This window comes from Monodelphis domestica, chromosome 8 (genome assembly GCF_027887165.1).
Source record: "Monodelphis domestica isolate mMonDom1 chromosome 8, mMonDom1.pri, whole genome shotgun sequence".
NCBI lineage: Eukaryota > Metazoa > Chordata > Mammalia > Didelphimorphia > Didelphidae > Monodelphis > Monodelphis domestica.
Window position 1 is genome coordinate 158,794,747 of NC_077234.1, and position 24,835 is coordinate 158,819,581.

The 24,835-nt window shown below is 37.0% G+C and overlaps 1 protein-coding gene and 1 long non-coding RNA gene across 3 annotated transcripts in view; one reads left to right on the forward strand and one right to left on the reverse strand.

Moving 5' to 3' along the window:
- Positions 1-24,835, forward strand: part of GPC6 (glypican 6) — a 1,241,421-nt gene that overhangs the window by 911,972 nt on the left and 304,614 nt on the right. The gene's annotated exons all lie outside the window — the stretch shown is intronic.
- LOC130455854 (uncharacterized) lies at positions 23,029-24,154 on the reverse strand. Its single transcript, XR_008914055.1, has 2 exons — positions 23,957-24,154; positions 23,029-23,488 (listed from the first exon to the last, which is right to left on the reverse strand). It is a non-coding gene; the product is annotated as an uncharacterized LOC130455854 (long non-coding RNA).

The following is a 24,835-nucleotide window of genomic DNA, read 5'->3' on the forward strand; positions in this document are numbered from 1 at the left end:
AAAACGTAAATCTTTGTTCGATTAAATGCTTCTCTGTTGCCAATATGCACCTACTTGAAAAAAGCAAGCAAAGATATTCATCACTATGAGACATGTATTGTCTGTATCCTGAATGTAAAATAAAAAGTTCATGTAAAGAATCAAATGCAGCTGCTTAACTTTGTCAATGAATGCCCCTGCTTCTTACCTGTTTTTCCTATGTAAAGAATTAATTTTATTTAGAAACTACCAGACCAAGTAGAATAAGCCATTTAATATCCATTAAAGGAGAGGTAGATAACATAGTACAGTGATGGCGAAGCTTTTAGAGACCACATGCCCTGTTTCCCCTTACCCCAGACAAGGGAGGGAGGAAGCACTTCCATTGGGCTGCTGGACAGAGGGGCTGGTGATGTAAGAAATGTCCTCAGGTGCAATGGAGGTGAAGTGAGTAGCTCCACCAGAGTCCCTCTGCCTTTCTAGTAATGAACTCTAACAGGCAATGGTGCACATGCCCACAGAGAGGGCTCTGTGTGCCCTCTTTGGTATATATACCATATATTTGACACCATGGGCATGGTGAATAAGGCACCAGGCTTAGAGAAGGGAGGTCCTGGGTTCAAACGTGATCTCAGACACTTTCTGGCTGCATGACCCTGGAAAGTCACTTAAACCCATTTGCCCAGCCCTTGAAAGTTATTAGTAAAACAGAAAGTAAGACTAAAAAAAAAAAGGTCTATTAAAATGAAAACCCCTTCTCCCCTGGGAAAAAAAAATCCTCCTTCAAGGTTATTATTATATTTATTCAGATGTTTTCCTACTTTCCTTAGCCCCTTTGTAACAGCAGAAGGTCAATTGAAATTAACTGCCACCTTTCATTAATCTTTGAGCTTTTTTCCATTAAAAATAAAGACATTAAAATTTATACAGTATTTAGCAGGAAAACTAACTAGAATCCAGACCTCTCAATATTTGCTTTTCCCTTTTATTCTAGTCATATTCCAGAAAAATTCTGCCTAGCACCAAATCATTTTAAGCAAAGAATTGTGGGGATTGAGACTGTGAGAGACAGTCAGGGATAGAAAGAGAGGAAGAATTGGCCATGTGAGCACATTTAGTATTTTCTTTCCTTTGAAGTTTCTAGTTTGGGGGTTAAGCATGAATAAGTTAAGGGAAGAACAATTAGGAAGGAACCTCCACCCCAGGGCATTGATCCTATGTCTCTATAGAGGGGGTAATTTGGCATTTCAAGGATTTCTGCCTTGTTTAAAATTGCTGTGGGACAGTCACCTTGCTTTAACACTGACCAGTCATCGCAATGCCAGCTATCTATCCTAGGCCAAGAAACTGGGCAGAAAGTCAAAATAGAAAAGAAGAAGGTAGAGGCAGAGGAAGCAAAACATTGTTCTATCATCTCCCTTCCTTTACTTCTTTTTATTCTAAAAGCCCAGTGACTAATACAACACCCTGATGGTTTGATTTTTTTTTCTGTTGTTCTATTTTGCTTTAGGGGTTATTCTAATTGCCCTTTCAAAAGGCTAGCTTGTTAAAGAGGTTTAACTATTAATCACACTGGGATAGTGCTTACCCCACCTCTCCCTACTTTAATTCCAGTTTTCTGATCAGTGTATCCTTAGCCATACAACCATCTCTCTTAGGGCTAAGAGGTTTTCCTAAACATCTCATTCCTTAGGAATTAATGTAGGGTCATGAATAATATGCTATTACACTAGATCATTTCATAGCAAAGCCAGAAGGGAATTGATCAGGAATTTCAATAACTTATTAGCTCTTGGGTTCTTTTGCTTTTCCTTCCTCCTTTCCTTAACAATACAGACAACTAGTTACTTTCTTTCTTTTTTTTTTTTTATTCCTTACCTCCTGCTGTAGAATCAGTACTAGAAAGAGTAGTAAGGGCTAAAGTGACTGCCCCAGGGTCACACAGCTAGGAAGTATCTGAGTTCATATTTGAAACCAAGGACCTCCTATCTCTTACTAGTTACTTTCAAAAATATCAGAATGGATAAATAGGTGATAAACTGAATTTACTTGAAGTCACAAGGCAGCTAGGTGGTACAGTGGATAGAGTGCTGGTCCTGAAATCAGGAAGACTCATCTTCATGATTTCAAATCTGACTTTAGACCTTTATTAGCTCCATAACCCTGGACAAGTCACTTATCCCTGTTTGCTTCAATTTCCTCATCTACAAAATGAATAGGAGAAGGAAGTGGCAAACCACTCCATTATCTTTCCCAATAAAACCTCAAGTAGGGTCACAAAAAGGCAGATGTGCCTAACTAACATGTTCTCAGGACATCTACCATTCTTCAGCTATAAGAGAAAGATTAGTTGAAAAGGCAAAGAATGAGTAGATCTTCCAATCCTTGATTTTTTTTTAAACCCTTACCTTATGTATTGACTCCAAGACAGAAGGGTGGTAAGGGCTAGGCAATGGGGGTCAAGTGACTTGCCCAGGGTCACACAGCTGGGAAGTGTCTGAGGTCAGATTTGAACCTAGGACCTCCCATCTCTAGGCCTGATTCTCAATCTACTGAGCTACCCAGCTGCCCCTTGATTTTTTTTTAAAGTCCATTAACACGCATTTTTTAAAGACCATACCTTCTGTCTTAGATCTGAGAATCAGTTCCCAGGCAGAAGAGCTTTTGTAAAAGGAGGCAATTGGAGTTAAATGACTCTTGCCCAGAGTCACACAGCTAGGAAGTGTCTGAGATCAAATTTAACCCAGGTTGTGTAAACCTTAAAATTTCACAGACTTATGAATGTTAAAAAATTTTACTCCACATTGACTAATCCTCCAATTCCCTACTTGAAATAATTCCCTACCAGATAGTGAAAACTCTACTTGAATGTGAAAACTCCTTGCTATGGGAGGATCTCTACCCCATCCCTACTTGGGACTGCTTTAGGGGAGAAAACTCCTTGCTATGGGAGGACCTCTATTCCACCCTTACTTAAGAATGCTTTAGGGCAAAAAACTCCTTGCTAAACAATGAAAGTACTTGAAAACCATACTTAATAAGGCAAGGAGTTCTTTGAGCCAGGCCTGTTTTTAGAATTGATACAATGGAATGCTAGGTACCTAAAAGGGTCGGGCAAGTTTTCTCTTGATGAGATTAGTTGACTCAGCTGTGTTTTCTCTCCTTCAGACTTACTGAGGAGATTGGTCAACACAGCAGCATTTTTTCTGATTCAGACTTACTGAGGAGATTGGTCGACTTAGCAGGAATTTAGATGGGCAGTCCTTTGGAAAGCATCTACAGTGATTGGTAGATGTAGGGACTTAGGGGAGGTGACATGGGAGAAAAACCCCTATATAAGAAAAAGCAGAATCTCTTGAGGATATCCTTTTGGAGAAATCCTTTTGGAGGATCTCTGATGAATATCACTTGGGAAGAATCTCTTGAGAAAGGCTCTGGAGAAGGGAAGCTCTTGGAGAACAATCTCTAAGGAGGTTTCGCTGGAACTCCTCTAAGGGGACTCTGTCCCTCTGGAAGCTCTGGAGACCCTTTGGAACTCTCTCTGGTGAAGTCAGCTGAGATAGAGCTGGCCTGATGTCACTAGAATCCTTGTTTAGACAGACCTTGTGGTGAGTGTTAAAAAACTGACTGATTTCTTTCTTAAGACTCAGGTCTATGGCCATATTGGCTTGAGGCCCTTCATACTTATTCCTTTCTTACTCTCTCTCTTTCTTTGATTACTCATTGTATTGTTAATTAAAATCTCTATAAAACCCAATTGACTTGGGTATTTGAATAATTGGGAATATTTCCCTGGCGACCACTTTATATTTGATTTAAAAACCAAGACACTGTAGTGAAACATATTTCTGTGGTCAAATTTACTCACCCTCTCTTATATCTATCACAATTTATATCTTCCACCATTTTAGCTCACTACAGTTTATGGGTTTCACTATTTTAAATCTCACAGTCCTTTTGACTCCAAGCCTGGGGCTCCATCTACTGTGCTACCTAACTACCCTCTTGTTAGGCATTTATTAATTGTTCATTATATTCCAAGCACTAGCCCCTCAGCACCCAGGATACAAAGTAAGGGAAAAGCAGTCATTAGCCTCAAGGAGTTAACTTTCTTATAACATGTAAATAAATAAAATAAATTTAAAATAAATAAATTTTTAAAAATAGTTAGTTAGGTCCCAGATCCATACAGAGAACAAAGATAGTAGGGAAAGACGCAGCATTTGAATGTGGGGAAGACAGAGAAAGACCTTCTGCAGAAATGGAACTTTCAGCTGATTCTTACAAGTAGGGAAACTCAGCAGGAAGTGGGAGAAAGAGCAAGTCCCCCATGGAAAGTCAATGCAAAGGCACAGAAATCTGAGATTTTTGTATCATAATAGTTGATTTTTGTCAGTTTCTTTAAAATGTCAGCCTTGTGAAGGCAGACAATGACTTAAAGCTGTTTCTAAATACAGTAAGCAGCATTTAGAACTGTAGGATTTAGCTAGAAGAATAAAGAATACTCACAAATGACAGGACTGTTTCTAAGCAAAATTGTGAAGCTGGGATTGTTGATCTTTGGCATCTTTTCACCTTGTCCCTTAGTGCCCAGCTCTGTGCTTCCTCTCAAGTGGTGGATAATGAACTTAGGTCAGCTCTGCCCAGACACCCCTCTTTGGCTCAAACCTTTCCTAATGCCTTACCTCACATTAAAAAAAAAAAAAGCAACTTTCCTGTAGAGCCCTATTGCCTGGGACATTGCCTGGCAGAAAGTACCTGCTACCTGCTTTAATAAATGGGTACTGGTTGATTAAAAGAGCGGATTTGACCAATAAAGTTGCCTTTAAAATATCATTCTTCTTCCTCTTCAAAGGCAGGATGCTAGTGAATAGAGAGTCGAGAAGACCTAGGTTCAGTTTTTGCCTGTGGTACACACTAGTTAGGTGATCCTCTTCTAATCACTTAAGCTCCCAATTTCCCTGGGACCCAGCTAACTAAATTGCAAAGGTTGCTCTCAGCATCAGTACAGTATTTCCTCACTGAGTACTCCTCCACAGATGAAATCAAAGGTCTAGTAAAAACAAATAGCCCTCTTAATAGAGTTAATGTTACCCTGACCAGATAACATTGGCAATGTGTTTTAATAGTTGAATTCTCCATTTTCCATCATAAAAGTTACATTGTATTTGCTTATAAAATATAAGTGACCTGGGAAGCAGGAAGAAATCTTAACTACACCTAAAGGCGGCTTTGGGGCTTTTTGTGTTTGTTTTTGGTGAGTACTTGTGATTTCATTGGTATGGGAAAGTCCTGGTGTGGAAAATTCCTTTCCTCAATGCAAATAGGGGAGTTACCCCAAGGAGTCAAAGATTATCTAGCTATTAGGATTCTACCTATATGTCATAAACAGAACTTGAACTACTGTCTGCCCATCTCCAAAAACTTCTCTCTATCCATTGTTTTGCCTTCTTCTCACATAAATGTTAAATTTTATACATAATATATAGTTTTTCAGGGGTTTTTCCTTTTAGCTTTTCATTGTAATTTCAGGATGCCATAGTAGAATGAAAAATGGCCTAAGAATTAGAATGATCAGGTCTACCACAAGCAAATTATGTGATCATCAGAAAGTTGGCCCCTGTTTAAAGGGGGACTAAACTAACTGCTTTCTATATATTTTTCAGGCTCTAAAAACACTAGTTATTTTAATTGAATCCTGTCCTTAGGAGCTTTTCAAACTTTCTTTGACAGAATCTTCTTAAGAATTGACAAAAGGGGCAATCTTTGCCTGTTTTGGTATTTATTTTATTTTTCTAGCATAATACATATATGTATATGTAATTTGTTGTAGATATATATGGTTTTCATATGGTATTTTTTACATACTCTGTGTATATGTGTATTTCACGGTTCTGTGGGGTTTTTTAAACTTTTTTATTACATTTCACCTTTATGAAAGCATTTTTAAATGTCTTAGACAAGATCACCTTTCTTCTGCATATGGGCGTCATTCTACAAGTACTCCTGTCACAAAATCTCAACTAAGCAGAATTTGATCATTTTATCCCAAACATAGGCATCTATTCTATGGGCCATAGCATTCTTATCACTAACTCTTTAATGGTTTCCACAAACACTTATTGGGTATAAAAAATTTACTTTCTTACTTTATTCTATTAGATTGAATCTTTAAGTCTTCCCTCCATTAGTAATTATGCTCTTCTTGGAATGTCCTTCCACCTAAAACAACTTTTTCATATTTTTGTTTACTTGATAATAACTAGAATAGAAGGGAAAACACATTACTCTTAAGTATACTTATTAATTTATTATTTGCTCCCTTTTTTCCAGGTTCTCTGTTTAACATGGTTTATTTAGATCTTTAAAAAAATAGAGATGAAAGCTATAAAACTCAAGATGTGTTCTTCTGTCTGCTTCTACATGAAGTACATAGTCTTTTAAAAGTTATTGCTCCTAGATCTCATTTCTTAATTTTTTAGTAGAAGTAAAACAAATTAGATATAGATGAAATAAATATTGGGTGAATTCAAATCATCCAAAAGAATATCTAAATTAACAATTCTATGTAATAAAGGAATTAAAATAAATAGATGAGAAAAGTTTTATTTGGGCTTTTATGATTAGATTTTCCTCTCATTGAAAAAATAACCCCAACAACTCGCTAGGGAGCCAGTAATCCTAAAGTATCCAGAGAAGGCAACATCCTTAAGGGGCCTACCAATCTGGCTTTCAACTTTATCATCATCCAAATGCCCAGCTCCCATAAAGAATTTGTCCTGTCAGCTATAACTGCCTCAGTTGATGCTATCGGCCTCCATCTGTGACTTCAGAAGTCACAGCTACTCAAGATCTGTTGGGATTGGGGGGTTTGTCATCATTTGAGGGAGTCCTCAGCATTATGAAATGGTGCAATTATCATAAACAGATATGGTTTTGTCATAGAAATGACATTAAAGAAGAAACCTTATAATCTGCTTTTCTGCTTTGTCATAATGACCCTCAAGTCTTTATATCTGACTTGCCATTGAAACTTGTCTTAAGTTTTTCTATTAAAATGAGACCTTAGGCAACTCACTTACCCCATGCCCTCAGTTTCCTCATCTTTAAAATGAGTTGGAAAAAGAAAATGACAAACCACTCCAGTATCTTTGATAAGAAAACCCCAAATGAGATTATTAAAAATAAGACTTTACTGAAATGACTAAACAACAACATAAAAATTAGAGCTTTTTAATAACAAGTATTATATAATTTTGGCTATTTGCATCCCCGGCACTCATCAAAATGCTTCATACATAGTATGTATATAAAAATGTTTGTTCATTCTTACATTTTTTATAAAAATCAAGGAAAAATACTGAAAAGAAATTCTAAGTTTCCTAGTTTGTAATAAAACCTGCAATCGAAATTTTATGCTAAATTTTATGCTCTTAAATTACACTACATAGAACATTCCAGACCAAGTTCTTTATTTTACCCAGAACTTAATACATAATGATTAATATTCCAACCACTTTGTCTTCAATGACTTGAGACCTTTAAAAATAATTACATAGACAGTTCTTACCACTGGTAAACATAGAATCTAGAAAACTTAGACATATGTATTGGATGTGGAAATACCAACTAAAAATGAATTAAACCAACACATGAATGTGTTATGAATCATTTTGAAAAATATAAAAGTATTTATATATATATATATATATATATATTTAAGTGCATCGGTGATGAGGGCTAAGATAAATGCTTAGTTTCATCAGTCAATCAAGCATTTGCTAAGTACCTACAATATTTCAGATACAGTAATACCTTGGTTTCTGGTGATTTTTTCCACAAAAAAAATTTGTCTAAGTTTTCCTCAGATTTCCTTGGCATTCCCACTTGACTTTGGCACTAATTTTGCAAAAACAAAGGGCAGCCCACATGTTCTCCTGCTCAGTGTGAGCAATACATGTATTGAAAGGCAAATAAGTCCATTTATCCATACAGATAGCAAAGGAAAATCAGATAAAACATATGGAGGAGAATATATACCCGACAACATACAAAATGTATGAGCTCTCTCATTGGGATTGTGATATCTCATCTCAGTCAAGTAGAAATTCTCCCATAGTATCTCAGCAGAGAAGAGGGACATTATCAAGATAACAACGCCTCTATATGTTAGCTTCTGTCCAAAGTCATTCCCAATAGAGCCTTGATACCTAAAGTCCTTATGGAGGGGGATCCCTTCCAAACAATAAGCTCTCTCTCCCCTCCTCGCTGTCTTCCATATACCTAGAAGAATCTTCAGAAAGGTAAATGTTGAATGTTCATGTAGTCTTTAGTTTTTTTTATATTCAATTTACATTAATTTTTTATTGTTTTTAGTATCAAACTATATTCTCTATAAAATATGTTTTCAGTATGTATTTTGGAGTGTTTAGAACAAATTGAGTGGTTTTACATTGATTCATATGGAAATAATGGCCTTAGTTTTTGTTGGTTTTGGATTTTGCTGACTGTTCTCCAATGGATTATGCAAGAAAACCAAGGTATCACTGTACTTTGTTAGGTGCTAGGGATACAAAAAGAATGAAACAATCTCTACTTTCTTAGAGTATAGCTCTGGTTGCTTACATGCATTGGGAGAGTGCCATCACCTCTTTAATCAAATTAGGTCAAATCCTAGTATTCCTCATCATTTAGGTGAGAGTTAGTAACTTTTCTCCTCAATTAACAGCAGAGCTCAATGTTTTTGTTTCAGCTCTGTAAACCTCTACCCACAATTCCTTTTCAATTCAATTTCAGCAAACCTTTTTTCAGTACCTACTATGAATGGGGAAGTCCCTGTACAGGATGGGGAACACAAATATCTCAAAAGAAAGCCCCTGACCACAAGAAGTTTATATTGTCTTGAGGGTACACACATAAATGCAAGAAGGAAGATTGAGGAGGGAAAGAGAATTAATATCTTTCTTTCTAAGAGGATAGAAGAAAAGGAGGGGAATTTGTTGAAGTACTCAGGAGGAGTTGGCACCTGAGTCAAGCCCTTTTTAATAGGGTGCTGAAGTGAGAATAAAAATATAATCATTCATCTTCTGATACAGACTAATACTTTTTCTTCTTGATCGTAATGGTAACCTGGAGGAATTTCACTTCATTGTTTCTGACTTTTGAAATTCCCATGGGCCCTTCTATAGAGGGTTTAGACTGGAGGCTAGGTGTAATAGATTCTAATACTCCTCTACAGTAAATAGCTCAGCCCCCGGGTCCTATTAAATCCCGCTGTGGAAAAGGGCAGGACAAAAAGAACCACAAATATAGTTTACTTCCTTTCTCTTCTGCTTTGAAACTTCTGGGAGGTGTCCAGAGAGAAGCCAAACCAGTACAGGGCCAATACAGACTGAGCAGGTGAAAGACTCCAGATTCATTGCTGCCTAGAGTTGGCATGGGGGAAGATAAATTAATCAAACAAACGCAGTTATTTCTCAAGTCTTGTCATGTACCTGGTGCAATGCTAACTAAGCCCTAAGGATAAGAGACCCAAAAGTGAACTCAAGTCAGCAAGGATTCATTAAATACTACTATGTGTCAGGCACTGTGCTAAGCTCCAGAGGAAAAAAGAAAGTCAAAAACAGAGCCTGTCCACAAGATGCTCAGAGTCCACAGTAGGGGAAAAGATAATAGTCACCCAGTTGTGGACAAATAAAATTGATACAGGATAAATTGAAGATAATGAGAGGGGAAAATGAGATTTTAGCTGAAGCTTGAAGGAAACTAGGGAAACCAGAAAAATGTACATGTGGGAAGAATTCTGTGTGTGAGAGACAGCCAGTAAAAATGCACTGTCTGAAAAGGGTGCATCTGGTGTGAACAGTAAGGTGACCAGTGTAATGGGATCATAGAGCATGGGAAGAAGATGATTAGGAAATGAGGAAGGGAGCAATTGATGAAGAGACTTAAAAACCAAACAGATGATTGTATATTTGATCCTAAAGGTAATGAGGAGTCACTGGCATTTATTGATTATATAGTATGGTCAGGACCTCACTTTAGGAAGATCACTTTGAGAGCCACTTGAGAATGAACTAGCAAGGGGAAATGCTTGAGACAGTGAGGCAACCACATGGCAATACCCACCCTGTATTAGGTATGAGGTCCAAAAGGTTTTCCTGAACAAGGACTGCAAAAATGTCAGAGGATGCAAATGGACAAGATTTAGCACTGGATTGGACACGAAAGGTAAGAGAAAGGAGAGAGTTGAGGATGAAATCCAGGTTGTGAGCCCAGATAACTGGAAAAAGTTAGGAAGAGTGTATGGTTTGGGGAAAGATAACAAAATCATTTTGGATATGTTGAGTTATCCATAGGAATGGCATCATATTTGAAGAGCTAACAATCCCCTAAGAACCTTCAACATAATGACATAGAAAACCATGAATTTATATTGTTGTATTTTCTATTTTTATTTATTTTGCTAAATATTATGTTGAATAGGCTTTAGGCTATATTCACAAGTCTGGTCTAGAGGACAGCCTTGAGATGTCTGATAGGAAGTGTGAGAGTTCAAGAGAGAGATTAAGGCTAGATAATTAGATCTAAGAAAGCCCTTCCCCCATCATATTCTAATAGGGGAAATATATAAAGTATATAACAATATAAATAATACAAAAATAAATGAAATAAGAAAATATATGCTATGTACATTATATGTAAAAAATTAGTACATGTTAGGTTTTAGGGGTGAGAGATCACTAGTGGAGATAAAGGAAGGGTTTTTTTTTTTTGCATAGAAGGTCCTACTTGAAATGGATTTTGAACCAGGGAACCATAAATACCAAGATGACGAAGAAGGAATTCATTCCAGGCCTGGAGGAACTGAGGGCATGAGTAGAGCAATGCAAAGATGGAGATGGATTATCCTGTGAAGGGCACTGCAAATTGACTGATAAGTCTGGATTTCATGTTGAGGAGGAAAAGAATAAATAATTAGATAATAAAAGGTGGGATGGACAAAGGGTTGTGAAGACATTTGAATGCCAAACAAAGACACTTATAGGGCAACTAGGTGGCACAGTGGTTAGAATTCTAAACCTGGAGCCAGAAAGACTTGAGTTCAAATATGACCTCAGACACTAAGTTCTAGATACATGAGCTAGGGCAAGTCACTAAACTCTGCCTTAGTTTCCTCATCTGCAAAATGGAAAAGGAAAGGGCAAACCACTCTAATATCTTTGTTAAGAAAACTCACAAAGAGTCAGACATTCTGAAAGAAATGAACAAGAACATAGACAAATGGAGAACTACTGAAATTTCTTAAACAGAGGGGGGAAATTCAATGAAACCATCACTTTAGAAAAAAATCTCTCAGGCAAATATGTGGAGGATGGGTTGTAATGAGATAAAAATTGATCAGGAAAGAAAAGAGAATGAAAGAATGAAATAGGTTTTTGATTCTATTCTCTGCATGTGAGGGAAAGCTTCCCTGTTTAATTTTACTCTCATTTTCATATATTAAAATTTCAGTGACCCACATGTTGCTTGTTCGAAACAAAGAGGCAAAACGAAGATTGAAACTTCCAAGGTCCAAGGATCAGAGGCAAGATAACTGTAGCAATTTGTATGTTTTTAATATTAATAATTCATCTCCTAGACTAGAATTTGAGAAGCTCTAAGGTTGGCCAAAGGTTAAATACTGCTTTAGTGTCAGAGGGAAAGGGTAAAAAAAGCAGCAGAAAGCCCTTTGGGGAATAGCTCAGGCTTTTTTCAGGTTTTGAGCTCTCTCTAGTGGTCCATAGGGATACTGCCATATTTTGAAAGGTGGAACTCCCAGGTGGCCTACAGAGAACACCCCCAGTAGATGCCCCCTAGAGACTAACTCAGAATCAGTGTGCTATCGGCTATTCTAAACCCTTTCACTGGATTTTAACTGATGTCACAGTTTTCTCCTTGCTGTGTATAAAGGAGATAGTACACAGGAGCCAATTTCAAATACTCACATTAAACATTAATTTTTGTTAAAACGTGCATTCCACTTCTAACTCATTCTTGATCATACAGAAAATTCAAATTTTTAGTGTCAACATTACATATTCTATGTGATTCATCTCTAGGACCATAAGCAAGGGTAGTTCAGCTTATTGTGCCAAGGATTTACTTATTTATCTTTGATATGTATCAAAGACAATTATAATGATTTTTATTTTTATATACATATATAATCTATGTATAATACACCCAGATACATATATTGCCATTTGACCCTTACAATGAGCATGTGAAATATGCACTATGGCGAGGAAGTCTGTACTAATTTTTCAATAGAAGAAGGTGAAGGTAAAGGTAATGAAGATATAGGAACTACCTGTGGTAACCCAGCTAATAAATGTCTGAGATGGGATTTGAACTCAAGTCTTCATGATTTCAAGTCCATCATTCCATCTATTCTTCCACCTAGCTGATACAGATGTTAGCTGTTGGTTTTGACTAATGATCATTGTGTTTTATACAATAGGTACTTAATATCTGATGAATGAACAAATCAATGAAAGATTCACTTTAGAAGACATATATGACCTTTTTTCTAACTGCTTATTGGAGCATTTCTTTCACTTCAGTTCCAGGTTCAGTCTGCCAGGAGGTTTTTCTTTACTCTATCATCTAACCCACCCAAATAAATCCAGAAATTCTTCCTCTTGCCCAATAAATAAATGGTTCCTCGAATTATCTACAAGACTGCAAGTTTCTTGAAAGGAGAAATTCTGTGATTTATTTAACTTTTTTCCTTCCTTCTTTTCCTTAGATCTAGCACAGTGCTTTGTATATAGTAAGTGCCTAATGAATTTTTCAATAAATAAATGAATTTTATTTCTTGGTATTTAGATTTTTCATTTATGTAAACTATATGTTAATCTGTTTTATCTCCCCTCTCTACATTGAAAGATTATTTCTAAGTTCTAAAATGTATCCCAAATTCCTAGAATCCCACAGTACAAACTACACTCCATTAATACTTTTAAATTGACTGACCTTAGTAAGAATTTAAAAACCGTTTTTGTAATTATTTAATTCATCAACCAAAGAAGTATTTCCAAAGGAACACTCTCTTAAAATTTGGTCAAGAGCCAGAGATCACAAAACTTCATTCAAAAAAGACTACATATTGTGAACAACTGTATTTATATTAGCTGAAATAATTGAATTTGCAACCATGATTGGCCTGCACAGATATCTTTGGTGATGGGTATTGATTGTTACACTACAGAAACTTTACCTCAATTAAAATAAAGTATTTTAGTCATTGTGGCTCTATAAAGAGAAGTGGATGTCATTGGTATAATAACCATATGTTTGATGAATGGATTAAGATCTCTTTTAAAGCTTCCCTTGTAATGGAATGATTTGGTAATTCTCCCAATGCCAGATATGTCGTATATCACAGTTAGAGACTGAACTTTTGTTGATCGGCAAAGGATTTTGAGCTGGAAAGACCTTTCAGGTCACTTAGGCCAAATCCTTCATTTTACAGATGGAGAAAGGGATAAAGTCCAGGAAAGTTAAATTATTTTCTCAGGTCACATGTGGAATAAATGAGTCAGGATTTAAATGAGTATCTTCTATTTCCAAATTAAAAACTCCTTTAAAATCGAAAATTCTTGTAGCGTATTCACCTTATCTGAAACCCTGACTTGCTCCTGACTGTATCCTGACTGTGTGTGGCTCAGGATACAAGGGTAGTTCATGGATTTATTTATACATTTATACACAAATTTATGAAGTGGTTGCTCTGTGTAAGAGGGCTAGTTATCAGGGAGATCAAAAGGAAGAAGACACGGTCTATTATTAGGGTTTGTAGAAAAAAAGGGGGAAAATAACATGGTAATTCCTATTCTTGCATGAATTAACCCCATAAAAGGACCAAGCCACTCCCATACTCATATTACTCATCATTGGAATTTATAAAACACCTCAAGGTTTATAAGTTACTTTTCTCAAAATGACTCTACAAAGTAGATAGTGCACAAGAATGCCATGGAATCTACAAGGATCAGCACAACACCAGCCAGACCCAAAGTGATAACCAGGCTTCTTGTGCCCAGGGCAAAAACAGTACAGAGAACACTCTGATCTGGGGGGCGTGGGAGGGGGGCTCCAAGAGAGATGGTATGCTGTGTCACTCAGGGAATGCCCTGTTCTTTCATGGGAAAAAGGTGGCATCTTTATATTATACATAAATAATATAAATATAATCATTTTAATTAAGCTTGGGTTGTTGCTATATCTAAGTTCCACTAAGTATTCAACCCAAGCATCAAGTAAGCAAAGTGGTGTCCATAACAAAAATTCCCCTGATGTGGTTTTGCCATGTTTTAGAATTCATCCAAAGGGGGGAAAAGAGTTACAGGGGGGAATGTATGAGTAACTGTGCTCTTAGATACCAAGTGAATAAAGAGCCCTGTTATGGAATTAATAAGATACTAATATAGCCAGCTATTCCTTAGCTGTCAGGATAATGGAAATACTTTGAAGCCTTTGCAGTCTCTTGGGTTTTAGGGACATGGTAATACATTTTAATTTTCTTTTAATCTATTGTGTCTTCTTTTCGTTTAAACACCTTAAAAGTTGAAGCTAACATCCTCATTTAGCCTAGCAAGTAGTGTGTTGGAAAAATTGGCAAATAGAGCTATTTTTACTTACTTCTATTACCATAATATTCATTGGGATTTTTTTTCTAATTTGGGGGGAATAGGGTAATACTTAAACCTGATATAGATGTCAGCTGTCTTTTTCTTTCCCCAGTATGTAACATCTGAACATGAGTACTCTCCTATTTTGTCTGTTATATTTAAATGCTTCAAATAGAAGCATATTTGAGAAGAAATGTTCTTAATTTGGAGGAAGGATTTCCAGATAATCTCTTTAAATTTTCCTTTCTTAAAAAAAGCATAATTCCAATAGAAGCTGGCATTGATATGACAAAGATTAAGGTTTTCAAAGCACTTTATAAATATCTCATTTGATCCTCACAATAACCTGAGGTGTAGGTACAGATAAGGAAAGTAAAGCTAAGAAGGACTTGATTATAATAATCACTTGTGCAATACTTGAATACTGATTAGGGGAAGGGGATAGGAATGTGTTTATGTAGCACCTAATGTGTGCCAGGAACTGTACTAAGTCCTTTTAAAAATATCTCATTTGTTCTTACAACAACCCTAAAGGTAGGAGCTATTGCTATCCCCATTTTACAGTTGAAGAAAATGAGGCGACCAAAGGTTAAAGCGACTAACTAGTCTGGGGCACATAGAATATAAGTATCTCAAGCCAGATTTTAATTCAGAGGTTCCTAAGTCCAGGTTCAGTATACATCCCACTGTATCACCATTTCCAAAAGTGTATTATAATAATTGTCTTACATTTTAACACCAGCACTTCTTGAAAACTACAGATTTGGGGTTTTTTAAATGATAAAGATATTTTACTTTACTAATTACATGTAGTAACAAATTTCCATGTATGTTTTCTGAAGTTAGGTGATTCAAACTGTCACCTTTCCCTTCCTTTCCTGGACCCGGCAAGCAATTCTACCTGGGCTATGCATGTACTGTCATGCAAAACATCTTCCCATATTGCTTGTTTTTGAAAGAGAATAATCATATAAAATCAAAACTCAAATAAAGTAAAATCATCTGCTTTGATCTTCATTCCAACTTCAGAAGTTCTTTCTCTGGAGGTGGATATCTTTCTTTGTCGTAAGTCCCTCAGAATTGCTCTGGATCATTGTATTGGAAAGCTATAGATTTTTAAATCTCACCTTCTCAATATTACTGTAAGCTAGCTGAGGAAAAAAAACAGATATGTCTCTCATTTAGGAAAAAAACTTATAAAAAATGATCATTTACAGTGTGATTATTTCCATTATAAAATGACTATCAAAAATTATGGTCCCCTCATCCTTTTAAGCTGTTGTGATTGTTTTTCAAATATGATTTAAATATCAGTTCCCAGGGAACATCTCTCTAGTAAAATTGAGTCACATACTTACAATTATTCATATACAAGAATTGAAATGGAGCATGCAGTGACTCAATTAACCATGCACAGAAGTAGTCTGAAAATGGATGAGAGAACTCAAATTTCCTTTATGTCATCCCAATGTTTCCTCCTATAATAGACACAGTCTTTGATGGTGGGATATCTAGCACTGTACCCTTTCATCTGAATTATACAGACACTCTCAATACTCCATGTAGCCTGCTTAGGTTAAAGATGAGAGGGGACAATAAGCTTTTATTTAATGCCTGTGATGTGACAAGTTTTGTTGTTCTTTTTTGTCCTTCATTTTTGAAGAGGGCCAATGAGGTTGTGGGGTGATACCTTGATTTTCACACGAATTGGATTTAAGTGAGTCAGAACAACAACAAATAGCTTGCTTGGTAATGTGCTAAATGTTCTTAAAAAAAAACCATAATGTAATTCGGGCCAGAAGTATAGTAAATTGGTCATATTACTAACTATGAAAGACTGAAAATTTCTCAGCGGTGAGGAAAAGAATTGAAGGTTATTCCAGTTCCCTTTTTTGAAGAGGTTTATTTATTTATTTTTTGCTCCAGAGAAACTCTTAAAACAGTTGAGTATGCTTAGCACTAAAGGCTCTGACCCCTTCTTTCTGACATCAGCCTTATTACCCATGCACTTTAAATCGCTAAAAACCTTCAGATGCAAGTAGGGGATAGAATAAATGACCCCTGGAGGCTCTTTCCAGCCACATGATTCTTTAAAATGTAGTACCCTATCTGACTAAGTACATTGAGAGGATGAAGTACATCCTTCAAAGTGATGATTTCATTCTGTAACCACAAGCCCAGCTTCCTTGGAGAGTACTTCTCAGCTTTCTATTTTCTCTGTTAAAATTTAGATTAAAATCTTCCCAATATTGTCTCCAGGTTAGCCTGTGGCCTGTAGCATTCAAGCATCACCATTATACAGTTTCAGCCATTAGTTGTTTTTTGTAAAGTCTTAGTTCTAATTAGATTGTGAGCTCCTTGAGAGCAGACCAGTTCAACTCTAGTCACATTTTTGAATTTCATTCAGGGAGCCATTTTGGTTGTTCACGTGGCCAGAACAAAATTTTTTACACTTCTTTCCTTTTTGTTGTTTTATTAAAAAAAAACAAAAACACCTTACCTTCTGTCTTAGAATTGCTACTAAATATTGGTTCCAAGACAGGAGAGCAGTAACTCAGGACAGTGTTAAGTGACTTGCCCAGGATCACACAACTAGGATCTACATGAGCCCAAATTTGAACCCAGATCTTATCTCCAGACCTGACTCTCTATCCACTGAGTCACCTCACTATCCCCATGCCTTTTCTTTATATATAATGTAGTCTAGGGGGTTGTTTATTTGTATTAGAGGGTTTAAGACTTTCAGTACAGAGAGGGGGAAAGAGAGGAGAACCTCCCTTCTCAAAGTGGGATTCAGGGGAGACAGCTGATGTTCAGGGTTGGCTTAGAGAGAGGAGAGGAGGTTTGAAGATTCCCCCCTTCTTCCTTCCCTCCTTAGCTAAGTCAGCTCTCCCAGATTTGCTCTTGTCCCTCTTGTCCCCCCTCCACTACTTGAGACCAAAGGGTCTCCCCTTGATCTGTTCACTCACACTTGATTCACAGCTTGGGTAAGAGATAACTTTTAATGTCAACTCAATCAGGGTAATACAAAGAATAACTAGTGGGGAAAGAATGGAAAAGGAAGGTGAGGAAAAGGGGGTTCCTATCTCTATCTAAACCCTTTCCCCTCCCTCCTCAAGTTTGGGGGGAACTCAAGCCTTGGCAGCCTGAGTACCCTGAAAGAACTGGCTAGAATTGGGCATCATGATGATCAAATGACTGACTTTGTATTGGCTTAAACACCAACTAATTCATCTTTATACTAGAGTGAAAATGCCTATTGCTATTTTGACCTTGGTAATATGAAGATATTTGACACAAAACTTACAAATGTGAGCCTTGAAGTGTGTAGTTGAAACTTAAGTTTTATTTATCCAAGAGCATGACACAGTAGATAACATTCATCAACAGAAAGTATTTCACAACATAGTTGAGACTTGTTCTATAATAGTAAAATAGGGTAAGTTAAATGATAACTTAGGGGCAACTGCCCCTAAAGAATGACATTCTTTGAATTTTATATGGGCTTACTATACCACTTTCAAGGTCCTAGCTAAGGTTTTAATGAATTTAATTTTTTTAGAAAGGAAATGTCAGATCACAAAATCCTTTGTGAGTAGGGCCAAGGGTTGATTAAGAGAAATCGGGTCTAACAAAATCTAGGGTGAGTGTGGTTACTCAGTCCATTAACATTCTCTGCTCTAATAATCACTGTGGCCAAGATGACGTATTAAAGCCTTAAAGAATATTTTAGAATCTGTGCCCCACTGATAGCTGTGTAGCAATAGTTTAACTTAAAAAAAAAAGAAGAAAAACAGTGCTCTTTGTGATTTCTGTCTGTGGACACAATGAACAAAGTCAGCTTTTCGAAGGAGAGTGGCAGTTCCAAACGACCCTCTCTATGACTCTTTAGATCCATATAAGAAATGTGCCCATCATACTTAAGATGTTTCCAATGGCAATATGGAATGTTATAAATACATAGCACAAAAGAGAGGGGAACGCTCTAATATCGTGTGCAAATTCTAGAGGAAGAAAACACAGAAATAAATCAGCTGTCACTGCCTTAGGTATTAAGATGATGCTCTGGAACAAATGTTTGGAACTAAACTACTTAACATAAGCTATAAGGGTTCACAGTGAATACATCTGGCACTTAGTATTCGACCACCTGCATTTGGTCAGATGGAAAATCTATGAATTGCATTGCCCAGTTTTACTACTGTGTGACCAAGGGGAAGCTGCCATTCACTGAGTAGATCTTATGGAGATTAGAAGTCAAACCATAATTTTGGAATAGAGAGAACATTTCCTAAAGCACAGTTTCTAACCACATACTGCATGAATTGGCACACTACTAGACATAGAGTAGACCCTAAATAAATACTTCAGTAATCCAGGTCTAAAATAGCTTGGATTGTTCCCCTGCAATTTCCTGCCTCTTTTAGGCTCTGTTAAAAAACAACAAGAAATTAGGGGCTGTCAAGGTACTTGGGTAGCTAACATAATTGGGGTCCGAAGGTCATTTAATGTCACACTATTAGAAGCATATTTAAAAGAAAGCCACCGTTTTTTATGAGAAAAAGTGCCAGAGATTTAAAAGGGCTACAAAAGAAGAAAAGGGATATGGTAAACTTACAGGTTGTGATTGAAATGTCATTGAAAGATACCACTACCTCAATGCCCAGTGGTAACTTTGGAGGAATATGTCTATGAAAAGAAAGCTAAAAGGACATTGTCCAGCCCTGGAACTCAGAGCCCCAGGGATGTTTCTGAACAGGGAGCAGGTCTCTAGACCATGCTCTCTATCCACTGAGCCACCTAGCTGCCCTCTTATTTATTTTTTAAATAGGTAAACCATTATCTGACATGAAATATTTATGAAATATTTACATTATTCCACTGAAAAAGGTATAATAAGAGACATACATGAAATTAATTACCAAAATACTGCTTATATTATATGATAATTTAATGTACTGCTTTTATTGCTAATGAGAATATGTATGTAAAGTGTTTTAATGGTAAAACACTGCATAAAATATATGTTTCTTTTTTCTTATTTTTGGGTTGCTCAAAGAATTGCCAGTATTGATTAGTAAGACCCCAAAAATGTATATGGTAACTAGGAATAACTTTCTTGTCATTTTATAGAAATGGAAATATAATAAGGTCCAAAATGAAGGAATCTTCTCCTTGTTCACCAACTTCCTCTTGATATATATATGGTGAAAGAAGTGGTATTCTCTACAATTTGTGTTATAAATTATAGGCTGCTAATCTTGTGACTACAAGAGAACATTTCAAAGGTCAGTTTTGCATTAGTGAGATACAGAGATTCTGTGTGTTTGATACTAATGAATTCTATTTATTCATCAGGTGAAGTCAGACTACTATTAGATTAGATCTTGGAATTTTCTCATTAGATAGCCACACTTCTCTGGATGCTGATCTTCTAATGGAAAATAGAATGTTGCAGTGATTTTTTTCCCTTCTGTAGGTATTACACTCATTACCCAGATATGGATCAGTGATCAAAGCAAAAATAATTTATTCTTACTTTGATACTTTGACTTGGAGGGATCCACAGCTTTATCAGTGTGGGTAGTCCCCTTCAGTCACAGATCTCAATTCCTCAGTGCCTTCTCATTTTGCCTAATCTTGTCCATGTCTTTCCTTAAAGCCTTGGATTCCTTTCTCTGAATATTATAGTGTCTTCAAAGTATCACACTAAAACTTAGACTCTGTCTCATTTTTGATGCATGACTAAACATGCCTCCTTTTCCAGTCATTTATGTTTTTATGATGTCTTTCATTCTCTTGTAAAGTGCCAGGTCATCATTAGTAATTTCCAAACTACTCAAGTGTGATTATAGGCAATTCATTTAGACCATGTCAAAATTTCCTAAACTGCAAAATGGGGAATAATGACCATAGCACTCCCTACTTTCCATGATTGCTATGAGAAAAGCATTTTATAAACCTTATAAGCACTAAATAAATACAGTGTCCTTACACTGATGTACACTACGTATCTTTCAATTTGTTCTTTTGGTGACTTTTAATTTTACCTAACAATCAGTGGCAACCTATTTCTTAGTTGTGAAATTAATTTTAATTTATTAGGAAGTAAACATTGGAGAGAATGTGATAGCATACAAAATTAATCCTACTTAACAAATGTGAGAGAAGAAAATCCAGAGACATTTTGGACAGGGAAAAAGCCTGGAATGGCTGCAAAGATTCCAGCAGCAGCAGGGGATGGGCTGAGAAGATTTGGAATCCTAAGGAAAGGAAGCCAGAGAGAGGCAATTGGAGCCAGGGTTGCTGGCTTGGAGACAGCTACTGACAAGGTTCAGTCTTTGTTGGGTCCTGATCCCAAGAAACCATTTCTTTCATTGACTCCTGATCTCTATTCCCCCCAAACCCTCCAACAAGTGGACAGAGCCTGAAAAAGAAGAGAGTACACACAAAGAATCATTACAGTCTCCTCACCTGAACTGAGGCACCTGCTGGGCAGGGCTAAAGGCAAGGTTCATCACTCTGAACCCCTCAGGGGCTTGAGGCCATTAAGCCCAAGTCACCTCAATTTGGGGGGAAGGATTTAGACAGCTAGGGACTCCTCCTTCCTCTTCCCCTTTGCCTCAACTTACCAGCCTTTCCCAACTTCATCCTACATCCCTATTACATTAGAATAAATTCTGTTATCCACTACAACTGGCTAAAGACTGAATAAAGGGCAATTATAACTGGGGGGGGGGGGTGAGGTGATCTCTCTCCTAAAGAAAGAACTTTGCTTGAGAAATAGTTTAGCTTTGGAGAGTAACAAGGTAGGTTTAGTGAGGGGCCATCACAGACTGAAGGCTAAAGGGGGGGGGGGAACTATAGGCTCACCCTCCTCTTTCCTGGCCAAACTTTAAGATCAGATACCCCTCCTTTTCCTTACATTGAGGGGGAGAGGACTCCATTCTCTCTCTCTTATTCTAATCAATACACTCCTCTAGTATACAAATAACTTCTTTGAAAACTGATTTAAATAACTTTGGAATTTCTATTTAGAAGTAATTCAAATGCTTGTTTTCGGAGGACACTGCTTTTTATTTCTGTTCGGCTAATTTTGATCTTTCCTCCTTTTCTCCAGTTCTAATTTTCTACACTCATTCATTGATTCAGCAATCATTGTGCTAATTACTGAAAATACAAGGACAAAATGAAACTCCCTGATTTCAAGAAAACAACATGTACACATATTAAGTAAATACAAAATATATGCAAAGTTAATAAAAGGCACTATAATTTTGAGGGTTGGGGAAATGAATAAGCAGTTTGGGGTAGGGTGGAGTGAGAGCAAAGATCAGGAAAGGCATCATATAAGAAGTGACAATTGAGCTCAGCTTTGTAAGGAAACTAAGAATTCTGAATGGTAGAGATGAGGAGAAAGTGTGGTCTAGACATGGCCGTCTAATCATGCAAAGGTTGAAGATAGTATGTTTGGGGAAGAGCAAGTAGGCTAGTTTGAATGGACCACAGAAAAAAACATGAATAATAAGTCTGGAAAGGTAGGCTAGAGCTTTAAATGAAAAATGGAGTATATATTTTAACCTATAGGCCACACTTAGGTTTTGAAACTTTTTTGAGCAAGAGAATGACATAGACTGGTTTAGGGATATCCCTTTTGCTCCTTTGTGGAAGACAACTAAAGAAGACTGGAACTGGAATTTAGAGACAAGCCAAGAGATTATCACAATAGTCCAGATGAGAGAAGAACCTGAACTACAGTGGGGATCCTGTGAATGGTGAAAAGGGGTCAGATTCAAGAGATGCTATGGAAATAGAATCAATGAAACTTAGCAGTCAATTGGATGCAGGACTGGGGGAAGATATGAGAAAAATTGAGAAGTTAAGGATTATTGCAAAATTTTGAGTGTGGGCAGTTGCAAGGATGGTAGTATCCTTCATAAAACTAAGATAGAAAGATTTTTTATTTGAAATAAAAGATAATGTGTTCTATTTTGGATGTGTTGTGTTTGAGATATTTATAAGATATGCAAGCGAAAATGTCTATTGGGAACTGGTAAAATGGGACTAGAAATCAAGAATCAGACTACAACTAGATATATAGATTTTGGAATTCTCTGTATAAGAGTAATAACTGAACCCATGGGAGCTGAAAAGACCACCAAGTAATATATTGTAAAGAGAGAAAAAGAGAGTCTAGTAAAGATTTTGGTAGTGTACTCACATATAGGAGTGGTCTGGATCCTGTCTGGGTAAATCTACATAATTTTCCTTGACACCAAATTATTTGATTCCACAAAATCCCATCTTTTTAACAATAACATTATTTCCCCCCCCTTTTTTTTTGATGAGAAAGCAAAGGCTCAGGAAGTTTAAGTAATTTGCCCAGTCACATTTATTTGTAAGTATAAACAATGGGATTCAAACGCAGTTCTTCCTCAATCCATATACAACAGCCTATCCTTTCACACTATAACTAGGAAAGGAAGTGGGCCACTTCTACTGAAAACAAGGGACAGCCAACATTGAGCTCAAGCACGGTACTGATAACCACAATATGAAAAGAATCACAGGAAGGCTTCAAGCATATTGGGTGCTCTACGGAGAATTATCTTCAGCAAGCTTTTTTTAAGTTCTTCCTATGTACAAGCCAGGACAGTAGGTGCTAGGAATATGCAGATACTTCAGTGGATCTGTAGTCTATGAGATTGTTGCATATTTCTTCTCCAGTGACAAAGATTCTAACTTATCCATGACTACCTAACCTGGGCAATTCTTGTTCATATCTTCCCTTTTGCTGCAAGTTAGTCATTCTGTCTTGACTTGCACTTCAGTAGCTGTGTAGAGGATAAGTAGGAAAGAGGAGAGATTTAAGGCAAGGAGACCAATTAGGAGGCTGTTGTGCCTAAGGGAAAGGTAATAAGGACCTGAACTACAGTGGAGGGCACATAAGTAGAGAAGGGAATAGGTCAGAAATGTGGAGGTCAGCATGGGGATAGTCAACTGGATCAATATGTCAGTGTGAAAGACAGAAGGTAAAGAGTCAAAAATGGCACAAAGGTTTTGAGCCCTTGGGTCACTGGAAGGATGGTGGTGCCCTACCCAGTGACAGGAAAGTAGAAATATGAGTGGGTTTTGGGGGAAAGATAATGTTATAATATCTATGATCTAGATCATAATCCATTCATGCCTCTTTAGTATTTTTGACTCATGAGACCCAAGATGAAAAATTGGTGGAGAGGAAGGAAGAAAGGATGTGGACATTTTATTAAGTGGTCTTCCCTCAAGCACATAGACCTTCCTACCAGGGTGTTTGCCATAGCTACTGAGGTAATCTGGGGGTGCCCTTTTCTCAAGGACACCTTTATAACAGTTGTTGGTAACCATCAGTGTAAGTCATAACTTCCCTGAGGTATTGAAATCCCACTAGGATGGAGGATGATGTAAAGTTGTCACAGGATATGGTGTGGGAGAGCATTGAGAGGACCAAGGAGTGTTAGGCTGTTATGTGGAAACAAGCCTTGCTATTGACTATCACTCTGAAGATGTAGGCAACCTACCTTCCTGTCCTCCAATTGGCTGACCACCATTTGCATCATATACATCCCCACCTAAGTGCCCCATTTCCTCTTTGGATATACTAATAGCCTAGACACAGCCTTCCTTCATAAAGCTCCAAATTCAACTTCACAAATACACAGGAGAGAAGAAAAAACCCAAAAGTAAAGATCTCCTACACCCCCCCCCCCAATAGAAGCTGAGCCCTGGCAGTTTACTCATGAACAGATAAGAGTCCATCGGATCACACTGATGAATGCAAGAACCACAAGGCAACCTGGCTACTGTTGCTATTGTCAATCTCAAATCCCCTAACCCCTGCATCCATTTTTATGGGTTTATATGGTTTTAAGATTTCATAAAGTTTAAAGATCATCTTGGAAATGGGGTCATTTAAAGACCTAGGAGCTTTTAGGAAAGGAATTGGCCAAAATGATCTACAAATACAATCTTTTGACTTAACAGCAGTAGGGTTTTTTGTGATAGATAGGATGCTTTTCAGGCAATTGGACATATTATGATCTAAATAAAAGCTTTGGTCCATAAAAATAACATTCTATATCTTTCACACCATCAAGAAATGAGCCATGCCTGCTCTTAAAATGTCTGGATTTTGGACAAGCAGT